Below are 12,527 nucleotides of genomic sequence, written 5' to 3'. Positions count from 1 at the left end.
TCTCAGTATCAGGTACCTGATGTTAGAGGTTTTTACTACAAAAACAAACAAGGACAACAAAGTCATGCAGTTACCCCAAAACCCTATTATCCCCACAGTGAGACATCCAAAGAAGAAATGGCTCTGCAAGGCGTACACAGAGGGCTGAATGTTTGTGTCCCTCAAAATTCATGTGTTAAAATCCTAGTTCCAACGTGATATATTTACAGGTGGGGCCTTTAAGAATAATCAGGTCATGAGGGTGGAGCCCTCTTAAGTAGGATTAGTGCCCTTACAAAAGGAACCCTCTCACCTTCTTTCTGCCATGGGAGCCTACAATGAGAAGTCAACAGTCTACAAACGGGAGGAGGGCCCTCGCCAGAACTCAACAATGCTGGCACCTTAATCTTGGCCTTCTAGCCTACGGAACTGTGCGAAATCAATTTCTGTTGTTATAAGCTAGCCAGTCCATGGTTATAGCAGCACAAGCTAACTAAGATAATACAGACCATCCCTCACGGGACAAAGGGCCTTCATTAAGACCCAAATGTCTTCCAAGGACCTGGGAACCTGCTGAGCCATCCTGCAGTCAGTCTCACAAAGGTTACTGTTACCTTTGCATCAGATTTGTTACTTCCTTAACAAAGGTCCGCAAGACCAACTATTTTTTCTTACCTTTACTCAAAAGCAAAGTATGTTTGCTATAACAATTCAAAAGGAAATATCGTTGTTTATAAAGTAAAACTAGGTTTCTCCCTTCTCCACTTTCTCTGGGGAAATCTTATATGTATTTTTTATACTCTTTTCTATGATATATATATTATATGTAATATATATAAATATATATAGATATAATATGTATCTATATATCTAATATAAATAACTTATAGGATATTATGTTTTTAACATAAATTATGTCATAAACAAACACACACACATATTGAAGTTTTTCCAGGTTCATTTGTTTCACTTTGTCTTTTTAAATCAATGTGTCAGTAGCCATTTTCCACCTTATCTTTCTCCACCATTGCTCTTAGTTAATAACTTTCCTTTCATCCATAAGTTAGGTAATCATAAGGAAACTTTCACAAAAACCCTCCTACCAACAACTATGTTCAGATTCTCTGCCTTCTCTCCTGTTCTTATGGCTGCCAGGACACTGTCTTCTCCTGGTTTTCTTCCTTTACAGTGGTCACTCATTCTCAGTCTTAATTCTGGTTCCGCCTCATACTCCCAAGCTCTGAACTGTAGAGTTCCCCAGGATTCATCCTTAGACCTCTTATTTTCTCAAGAGAGAGTCAATCTCTAGTGATCTGATCCAGTTCTGTGGGTTTCAATGCCATATCTACACTGATGCTTCCAAGTCTCCATATGGAGCCTCTTTCCTGAACTTCAGAGGAATGTGTCTATTTGCCCACATCAAATCTCCACTTGGAGGTCTAACAGGTCTCTCAAACTTACCATGTCTGATCTCCACTGCCCCCTCTCTCCAGTTGTTACTGTTGTTTTCAACATAGTAGCATTACAGTAAGTTTTACTATATGGTAATGCAGGAATTCTCCCATTGTTATTTGTCAATATTTTCTTCAGGTTCTATTGAATAATCGTACAAGTGCTTACACTGGGCTTACAAAGATAAAATTTTGAGCAAGTCACCTTCCCCTCTCTAGGACTCATTTGGAAAATCAGGTCAATAGTTTTCAGTTGTCTCACGGCAGTTCAGCTAGGTAGACTCTAGTTTTCACTTTCCTCGGTGTTCCTGGAGATTACTCTTACTTTAATTCAAGCTCTATTACATTTCATCCAGATTCCCGGGTAGGTAGGGGTGTGTGTGTGTGTGTGTGTGTGTATAAAGGTTTATGGTCATGTACTTTGCCTTATAGGTAGATGTAGATGTCCCCACATGTCTGAAGTAATTTGTGTATAAAACAAGAGGGTTCAGCTGATTTTTTGCCCCTTATTGTCTTTGCTAGAGCAGTGACAAGGGTATCACTTGGGAGATTAACAGAAATGCAGAACCCAGGCCCCCCTCCCAGACCTACAGGTGATTTACGTGTCCATTCAACACTAAAGTAGGCTGTGTTCCCTTATATTCCTGCAGCTTTGGCATTATAGGAGAAACCAATGATTAAGTTATCATAATTCTGGTTTTCCTAATTTTTTTTTTTCTAAGTATCAGACTGAATTAAATTGGAAACATTCTCCAAGCTTTAAGAATTCCCTAAAGAATTTGAAAGAGGGTGAGGAAAAAAGCAGTAAAAAGGTATTCTTGCAATTGTCCTGGCCCTGTGATAAATACGGAGGTCTTTTTCTCTCTTCACTTGTATGTGACAAAGATTCTTTCCTTGGCCAAACTCTACTCAGGTTCCTATAAGCAATTTTCCAACAAGGCCTGACTTTTGGACTTCTGAGTTCATCTCTGCATGGTCCAATTTTAGCACAAATCTGACTAAGTCAGTTTAGTGAAAGTCCTCCACCCTCGATACCTAATCAAATCCCTCATTTCCCATACTGGATGTCTTATCACACTGGCTTGCCTTCAGCAAGGATCCTACTCAGTAGACTTAGCCAGAATACCACCCGGATCCTTGATGTTTCCTCTTAGCAGTTTTTCACTGAGCAACCCTCACTGTGCTCCTTGGCTCTGAATTCCTACATTTCCTTTTTACATTCGGGGTCAAGCTCAATCTCTCTTCCCAATGCAAGACCCACTCTCAGTGGTCTTGTCAGTTTATCTTGATAGTCACCCCCCACCAGGCTTTAACAAAGTCTTTCTTACTGTCTTTAATAAGCATTAGAATCATTTTTTCTTTAATACATAATTATATTTGTTTTCTACCTGTTTGGGGCTTGTTTCTTTTTTTTGTTTGTTTTTTCTTTTTTGTTGTTTTTTTGTTTTTTTTTTTTCCTCTCATTTTTTCTCTATTCCATTAATTCTGAAAACATCTACTACCCTGCTCAAACATCTTATCCGAGTCTTGCTTTCCTTTCAACCTGTTCAGGTACACGTCATCTATTCCATATAAGGTTTTCTTCTAAGACTTTATCTGAAAATAAGTTCTCTGGCTTTAAAAAAATAAAACAAGAAATTTTTCATCTCTAACATTTTCATATTTTAGTATTAGTTATAAAATAAAGGATAAATTACAAAAGAAAATATATAAATAGCCGACAAGTATATTTAAAAGATTAATCTTTCTAGTAATCAAGAAAATGTGTCTTAAAGCAAGATAGGATTTTTAAGCTATCAAGTTGACATGGATTATGCAACATACCTGTGTTTCTCAGAGTTTGAGTATACAACATTATTCACACTCTGAAAAAAGAAATACATTTCACAATTATTTTTAAATACAGTCTTTAATCTTTTCATCATATTTCTAGGAGTTTATCGTAAGAAAACATTTAAGAATGTAAACAAATATTTAGCTGGAGGGATAGTTATCAAAGTGCTGTCTTTATCAGGAGAGTAAAAAAAATTTGAAATGCCATAAGTATCAAATAAATATAAATTAACTTCAGCTGTTTATGGTAAAATTGTAGTAGAACAATGCTTAGAGGGAATGGCATTTACAATATATCAATTTTAAAAGATGTGTTTCAAAATAATATGAATCCTATTTTAGTAAAATAAATATGCATATGTGAGTGTCCATGTACGTCTGCCTATGTGTGTGTTTGTGTGTGTTGCTTGAGAAAAACATAAATGAGTTATTTTTTGCACTGGAATTACAAAGTTTCTAATTTAGATTCAGTATTTGTGGTTTTTTTAAGTAGGGAAGAAAATAAGAAAAAAAAAGTATTGTTAAATTTCAAAAGTACAGAGTCTTTCTCCCAAGACTGATGACGGAAGAGGAAAAAGTAAAACCCTAAGAAAGAGTTCAGCTTTCCTTTTTCAATTTTCGGTCCTTCATTGTTTTTAGATTAAAACTCCTAATTAGCAAATCACCTTTTGATAAGCAATGAGTGTCCTGGTGTGGCCAAAATGCAATTACTGAGGCAATTAATTAGTCACTGAACAAATGTATAACTACTTTTGTCCCTTAAATAGAAAGAACATATAGGGTGTTTGTCTCTTCAGGTTTTCTCTATACCTGACTTCTGTTCTCTTTCGCAGTTAATAATACTTTTTCCAGTGGGTTCATGACAAAGGTATATATATTTATCCAAACCACTCAGTCTGTCCATTTCTAGCAGCTACAGTAAAAATTCCAGTGTTAAAGTAGATGACAACTATTGATTAATGGTTGAGGAAAAAGCAATATTTTTTTCAATTGTTTTTCTCTGTCAACAACTAAGAAAAACAAAATATTAGGGAAATTATTGAATTGCTGATTAAGCAATGTTAAAATAGACACTAATACTTTGCAAAGTAAGATGCAAATACATTACTTCTAATCTTAATTTCAAAACAAAATGTAATAAAGTTTAACAAATAATTTGCATGAATATTTTCTAATTTTTAAAAAGTCATTGAATAAATTATGAAAAAACAGATAAGCAAAAGAAAATATAAGTTAAAAGCATCCGTCATCCCACTGCCATAGGACACTATCCTTAACATTTGTATATTTACTGTTGTAACATATATAACTTGAATCATAGTAAGCCTGTTGCTTCATAAGATTCATTCCATTAAAAAATAAGTCATGAAGCTATTTTGTGGATTACTATCTTATAACAGAAATGTAATGGCAGCAGGATGATCCACATGACAAGCTGATAAAAATTTATTTTCTTTTCCACTTTTTATTTTCAAATTTTAGACTCAGAATAGTTGCGGTAATAGCACAAAGAAATCCTAAAAGTCTTAAATTCCTGAATGTTAACATTTTACTGCATGTGTTCAGCATTCCCACGCCTACTTTCTCTCTTTCCCTCTCATATGACTCCTTCTCTCTACAGACGTGTGTATACATGTGTATGTATATGTGTGTGTGTGTGTGTATAATACTTTCTAAAGAGAAAGCTGCAAACAGAATTACACTCTAAACACCTGAGTGTAATTTTCTAAAATGAAGGATGTTCTTTTACATAAATATTACAATTAATAAAATTAGTAAAATTACTTAACATTGATGCAATACTTCTTGTGATACACAGATCAAAGTTACAGAATAAATTCAAATTACTCCCATTTTTTTCATAATGCCTTTTATAGAGCAGGAATGTTCTTTTTCTTATCCAGAGCACAAGCAAGGATAACACACTGCATTAGTAAATCGGGTCAGAGCCAAATCATGGTGGACATTAAGATGTCGGTCTATTAAGAAGTTTCTACTTAATCTTATAAGAATAGAAGACATTGGAAGTTTTAAGCTCAGATTATCAAATTTTGTTTTGTTTTGTTTTTTAAAGGCATTTCTGTTGGCATTACAGAAAACTATTTGGAAGAATAAGACTGTTTAATACATTTCTGGAACAGTATGACACAAGAGGACAAGGCACCGACTATACAGATGGAGAGGAGGGGAAAATAAGAGATGAATCAAAATGATGTGTGCAAAGGCAGCTTCTGCTCCTCCATTCCAAAGTAGGAATTAAATAGTTTAAGTTTGTGATGGCAGACCTTTTCCTACCACTGGTATTCACTTATAAGGAAGAGGACAAGAAAATTTCCTGCCTTCAACTTATGTTTGCAAAGAGTGTTTTAAGATTGAGTTTGTAACACATTGTGTATTTCTCAGTGAAAAAGGATAGTCCAGTTTAACAACTGTCCATTTCACATCTAAAAATCTGTTTATACCATCACATCCCCCTATTGTACGTCAAATTATGAAAGGCCTTGAATATCAGTCCCAAAAAGTCTTACTTTATCCAATAGCCAGCCTAATGTTAGAGATCATTCTTAGTTTTGCACTTAAATAAATGATAGTGCTAAACTTCTGTCACTTAACAAGCTAAATTAAAGAATTAACAGCCTTATGAGTTAAAATGAAAACTGCACAATATGTTTTACAATCCTATAAAACCTAACGAAATATATTCAATTAAAAAGTTTCATGTGAGAACTTAGGTTCTTAGGTTCATCATACAATTCAATCTGTATATCTTTCAGGAATTGCGTTAAAAATGCAGATTTTGATTCCATGGGTCTGGGGTGGGGTCTAAGATTTGTCATTTTAACATCCTGCCAGGGATTGTCCATGATGCTAGTTCCCAGACCACACTCTGAATAACAAGAATGTAGTAATCATTGATTGAGTCTCACTGGATAACACATTTTTACTTGGAGAGGGAGGTGGCACAGCAGGCTGGAAAGAGTACAAGGGTGGGAGTCAAGGATAAGTAATTCAAGAACTATCTCTGCCATGAATAAACTGGGTGACATGAGGCAGATCCTATGACCATTTTGGGCCTCAGTTTCCTCGATGTGTATATCTGTAATGGAAGAGTGAATTGGTTTTCTAGGACATAAGGATATGTTTTTAGCAAACATTTAACAAAATTCAAACCTTAATGAGCAGACATGCTATGGCTGGTTTAATTGCAGTAAGTGTATTTATTTAAAAATATTAAATGTTTTCCTGCTGAGAGTGCATCTGAAATAGTTACCATCTGATTATAAAGAAAATGGAAAACTAAATTACCTTCAAGAGAAAATGACCTCTTCTCTTCATAAAGTTGAAGGCTAAATGAAAGAACAAACAAAGATTGTAGCCAAAAAACCATAAATCAGGTGATTAAAATATTCCTTCTCATATCCAGAAATATATACCCTACTTTTCCTCCTTAGGCATGGCTTTTAGCTAAATACACTGTTTTTGAATTTGAAATGAAGCAGTTTTTCATTTCATTTAAACGTGTGGCTCTCAACTGATGGGAGGCAAAAGACAATGAAGTGTAGTCTATTGCAAAAGCATTCAGATTAGTAGGGGCAGAGTGTTCTCAAGAAATCAATGGGGTCTAATCAGAACACCCAAATCCAAAAGTATATACCTTGTACATCGATGTTCATCAGGGATATGGGTCTAAAATTCTCTTTTTTTGTTGTGTCTCTGCCAGGCTTTGGTATCAGGATGATGCTGGCCTCATAAAATGAGTTAGGGAGGATTCCCTCTTTTTCTATTGATTGGAATAGTTTCAGAAGGAATGGTACCAGTTGGAAGTCCTGGCCAGGGCAAACAGGCAGGAGAAAGAAATAAAGGGTATTCAATTAAGAAAAGAAGAAGTCAAATTGTCTCTGTTTGCAGATGACATGATTGTATATTTAGAAAACCCCATCATCTCAGCCCAAAATCTCCTTAAGCTGATAAGAAACTTCAGCAAAGTCTCAGAATACAAAATCAATGTGCAAAAATCACAAGCATTCTTATACACCAATAACAGACAAACGGAGAGCCAAATCATGAGTGAACTCCCATTCACAATTGCTTCAAAGGGAATAAAATACCTAGGAATCCAACTTACAAGGGATGTGAAGGACCTCTTCAAGAAGAACTACAAACCACTGCTCAGTGAAATAAAAGAGGACACAAACAAATGAAAGAACATTCTATGCTCATGGATAGGAAGAATCTATATCGTGAAAATGACCATACTGCCCAAGGTAATTTATAGATTCAATGCCATCCCCATCAAGCTACCAATGACTTTCTTCACAGAATTGGAAAAAACTACTTTAAAGTTCATATGGAACCAAAAAAGAGCCCGTATTGCCAAGACAATCCTAAGTCAAAAGAACAAAGCTGGAGGCATCACACTACCTGACTTCAAACTATACTACAAGGCTACAGTAATCAAAACAGCATGGTACTGGTACCAAAACAGAGATATAGAGCAACAGAACAGAACAGAGCCCTCAGAAATAATACCACACATCTACAACCATTGATCTTTGACAGACCTGACAAAAACAAGAAATGGAGAAAGGATTCCGTATTTAATAAATGGTGTTGGGAAAACTGGCTAGCCATATTTAGAAAGCTGAAACTGGATCCCTTCCTTACACCTTATACAAAAATTAATTCAAGATGGATTAAAGACTTAAATGTTAGACCTAAAACCATAAAAACCCTAGAAGAAAACCTAGGTAATACCATTCAGGACATAGGCATGGGCAAGGACTTCATGTCTAAAACACCAAAAGCAATAGCAACAAAAGCCAAAATTGACAAATGGAATCTAATTAAACTAAAGAGCTTCTGCACAGCAAAAGAAACTACCATCAGAGTGAACAGGCAACCTACAGAATGGGAGAAAATTTTTGCAACCTACTCTTCTGACAAAGGGCTAATAGCCAGAAACTACAAAGAACTCCAACAAATTTACAAGAAACAAACAACCCCATCAAAAAGTGGGCAAAGGATATGAACAGACACTTCTCAAAAGAAGACATTTATGCAGCCAACAGACACATGAAAAATGCTCATCATCACTGGCCATCAGAGAAATGCAAATCAAAATCACAATGAGATACCATCTCACACCAGTTAGAATGGCGATCATTAAAAAGTCAGGAAAAAACAGGTGCTGGAGAGGATGTGGAGAAATAGGAACACTTTTACACTGTTGGTGGGAGTTCACATTATGGAAAACAGTGTGGTGATTCCTCAAGGATCTAGAACTAGAAATACCATTTGACCCAGCCATCTCATTACTGGGTATATACCCAAAGGATTAGAAATCATGCTGCTATAAAGACACATACACATATATGTTTACTGTGGCACTATTCACAATAGCAAAGACTTGGAACCAACCCAAATTCCATCAATGATAGACTGGATTAAGAAAATGTGGCACATATACACCATGCAATACTATGCAGCCATAAAAAAGGATGAGTTCATGTCCTTTGGAAGCTGGAAACTATTATCCTCAGCAAACTATCACCAGGACAAAAAAAACACAAACACCACATGTTCTCACTCATAGGTGGGAACTGAACAATGAGAACACTTGGACACAGGAAGGGGAACATCACACACTGGGGCCTGTTGTGGTGTGGGGAGAGGGGGGAGGGATAGCATTAGGAGATATACCTAATGTAAATGACAAGTTAATGGGTACAGCACACCAACATGGCACATGTATACATAGGTAACAAACCTGCAAGTTGTGCACATGTACCCTAGAACTTAAAATATAATTAAAAAATAAAAAATAAACAAATTAAAAAATTAAAAAAAATTTTAAAGTATATACCTTGTACAAAACATTATTTCCTCATAATTTGTAAGTAGTCATATTAGTCTGTTTTCACACTGCTGATAAAGACCTACCCGAGACTGGGCAGTTTACAAAATAAACAGGTTTATGGAACTTACAGTTCCTTGTGGCTAAGGAGGCCTCACAATCATGGCAGAAAGTGAAAAGTACGTCTCACATGGCGACAGGCAAGAGAAGAAAGCTTCTGCAGAGAAGCTCCCATTTTAAAACCGTCAGATCTCGTGAGACTTATTCACTATCACTAGAACAGCACGGGACCCGCCCGATTCAATCACCTCCCACCAGGTTCCTCCTGCAACGTGTGGGAATTGTGGGAGTCACAATTCAAAATGCGATTTGAGTGGGGACACAGCCAAACCGTATCAGTAATAAACTAGATAGAATGGATTTTTAAAAAGTAAAGAAAGAGAAAAAGAGGGAAAGAAGGAGAGAGATGTATTATTTAACTTGGCAGAGACTTACAGTGAGCACATTCATTCACTTTCTCACAATCTTTGGGATCAGCTGTGTTTTTGAAGCAGCCCAGTATCCAGGGGTCACCTTTTGCCAGCTGCCTGGGTCCTGCTGCTTTTGATCACTTTCTCTGGCAGATGTGACGGGATTCTATTTGCCAGCTTGCTCCTTTGAGTCTGCTAACTCAGTACACACTGCTCTCATCTCACTAGCAGGGCTGCCTCTGGGTGAAAGCACTTACTCCTGCCAAAGGCGATCTCCCCTTGGAAGGGCAAGCCCCTGTCATCTCCTGACAGCCCAGACTCCCACGGCAGATGCAGCCCTCCCTCTGGTCCTGGTGTCAGATTCAAAGCCCTGACAAGCTTCCATCAGCAGAAGCTCCCTTTTAATTGCTATAGATCAAAAAGTGCTGAACACGTCAATCAAAATAGATAGAACAGGATAGAAGAAGAAAGACTGGGCATTTACCAAGGTAACCCAGGCTTTCTTTATGCCACCTGGTCCTACCTGATTAATGGGCTGGTCATTTTCCCACCAATACCATAAACAAAAAGCAACCAATTTCAATGTCCGTATATTGACCCTTACTCTCACGTATTTTCTCTTTCCTATAATTTGTCCCTACAGCTACCTCATATTTCCATTAGGAGACACCCGCCAACACACACCCACACCTACGAGAGAGAAAGAGAGAGAGCCCTTAACCGCATTTCTTTTTTTAGTTTTACATACTTGTTATTCCTTTGTTCCTTCCTATTGCATTCCATCCATGTGGCAAAGAACGTGATTTTCACAGCTGGAAGTGGGCTTCACTAAACAGAGTCTAACAGGCCAAGAGAATTGATCTGACTTACGCAAGGCTAACCAGAAGCTTTACCTACTACCCCACTTTCTATTTCATGTACACTTCTATTTCATGACTATGCTAGCTATATTTCAATAGCCTGATCTAAATGCTCCAGAGGCAATCACAGTGCTGGTGCGAAACCGAGCCCACTGTGCCACATTGGCCCTGCCACTCAATAGCTTCCTTCTCTGTACAGTGAGAACGTGCAGCCTTCCCTACCCCGCAGAGGAGTTGTGAGCATTGCCACTACTGTTTTGGTAATGCTATTCAGTCCAAACACACAGTGAGTTCTAATTTATCGATTACTTTTTTTTCTTTTTTTCTTTTTTTAACTTTCATGTTAAGTTCAGGGGAACATGCGCAGGTTTGTTATATAGAGAAACTCGTGTCGTGGGGGTTTGTTGAACAGATTATTTCATTACTCAGGTATGAAGTCTAGTACCCATTAGTTATCTGTCCTGATCCAGTCCCTCCTCCCACCCTCTACCGTCTGAAAGGCTCAGTGTGTTTTTCCCCTCTATGTGCCCATGTGTTCTCATCATTCAGCTCACACATGCAACATCTGGTTTTCTGTTCCTGCGTTAGTTTTCTAAGGATAATGGCCTCCAGTTCCATCCATATTTCTGTAAATGATATGATCTCATTCTCTTTTACGACTGCATAGTATTCCATGGTGTGTATGTACCACATTTTCTTTATCCAGTCTATCACTGATGGACTTAATTTCTTTGCTATTGTAAATAGTACTGCAATGAACATAGGTGTGCATGTGTCTTTAGAATGGAACAAATTGTATATTCCTTTGAGTATATACCCAGTTATGGGATTCTTGAGTCAAATGGCATTTCTGTTTTTAGGTCTTTTAGGAATTGCCACACTGTCTTCCACAATGGTTCAACTAATTTACACTCCCACCAGTAGTGTATAAGCATTCCTTTTTCTCCACAACCTCACCAGCATCTGTTCCTCTTTGACTTTTTCATAGTCGTCATTCTGGCCAGTATGAGATGGCATCTCATCATGGTTTTGATTTGCATTTCTCTAATGTTCAGTGATTTTTGAGCTTTTTTTCATATGATTGTTAGCTGTATGTATGTCTTCTTTTGAAAAGTGTCTGTTCATGTCCTTTGCCTGCTTTTTAATGCGGTCGTTATTTTTTCCTTGTAAATGTCAGTTCCTTATAGATGCTGGATATTAAACCTTTATTGGATGCACAGTTTGCAAACATTTTCTCCCATTCTGTAGGATGTCTGCTCACTCTGTCTATAGTTTATAGTTTCTTTAGCTGTGCAGAAGTGCTTTAATTCTATTTGTCAATTTTTGCTTTTGTTGCAATTGCTTGTGGCATCTTTGTCATGAAATCTTTGCCTGTTCCTATGCCCTGAATGGTATTACCTAGGCTGTCTTCCATGGTTTTTATAGTTTGCTGTTTTATATTTAAGTCTTTAATACATCTTGAGTTAATTTTTGTATGTAGCATAAAGAAGAGATCCAGTTTCAATCTTCTGCATATGGCTAGCCAGTTATCTCAGCACCATTTATTGAATACGGAATCCTTTCCCCATTGTTTGTTTTTGTATCAACTATTTCTTAAGTAGAAATTAGTATTCAGAAGAAGTAAAACATTTCTAGTTTACTCAACTTATTTAATGCATCTCAATAAGTTAGAGACCAACGATCTCCCAAAATTGAGGTTTTCGTGATTTTTTTTTTTTTTTTTGGTGGATCAACAGATTGAAAAATGTTATTTTCCCAAGTAAACAAATTTCTAAAATTCTCACTTACTGCCACTTTTGTTTTATAAACTAAAAAAAAAAATACTTAAATTCTAAGTAGAATAAAGGGCATAATTTGAAAACCAAAAATAATCCTTCCCCAAAACAAAGAATACTTTTGATTCTGATGAGAAAATGCTGTCATGGACCAGTGTAACAAGCACTAGAGTTTGAAAGCCCTGTGTTTTTATCTCATCTATAATAAGAAAGAGGCATATTGCCAGAGACTGCGTGCAGCCCTCCTTCTTCCCATCTTCCCATATGTGCCAGGAAGAAGCAAAGCTCAGGGGCTTTGACTGAGA

General features: G+C 36.8%; 1 non-coding gene across 1 annotated transcript in view; it reads right to left on the bottom strand.

Annotated features, from left to right (window-relative positions):
• LOC103241913 (uncharacterized) overlaps positions 1–7,088 on the bottom strand; it is a 39,032-nt gene extending 31,944 nt beyond the window's left edge. The window contains exons 1-2 of the transcript XR_012095615.1: positions 6,570–7,088; positions 3,255–3,295 (exon numbers count right to left, since the gene is read on the bottom strand). This is a non-coding gene — a transcript (uncharacterized protein). The remainder of the gene's footprint in view (positions 1–3,254; positions 3,296–6,569) is intronic.
• Positions 7,089–12,527: the final 5,439 nt, after the last annotated feature.

The sequence above is a fragment of the Chlorocebus sabaeus genome, chromosome 15, assembly GCF_047675955.1.
Source record: "Chlorocebus sabaeus isolate Y175 chromosome 15, mChlSab1.0.hap1, whole genome shotgun sequence".
Taxonomy (NCBI): Eukaryota; Metazoa; Chordata; class Mammalia; order Primates; family Cercopithecidae; genus Chlorocebus; species Chlorocebus sabaeus.
This window is presented reverse-complemented; position numbering and strand designations above follow the sequence as displayed.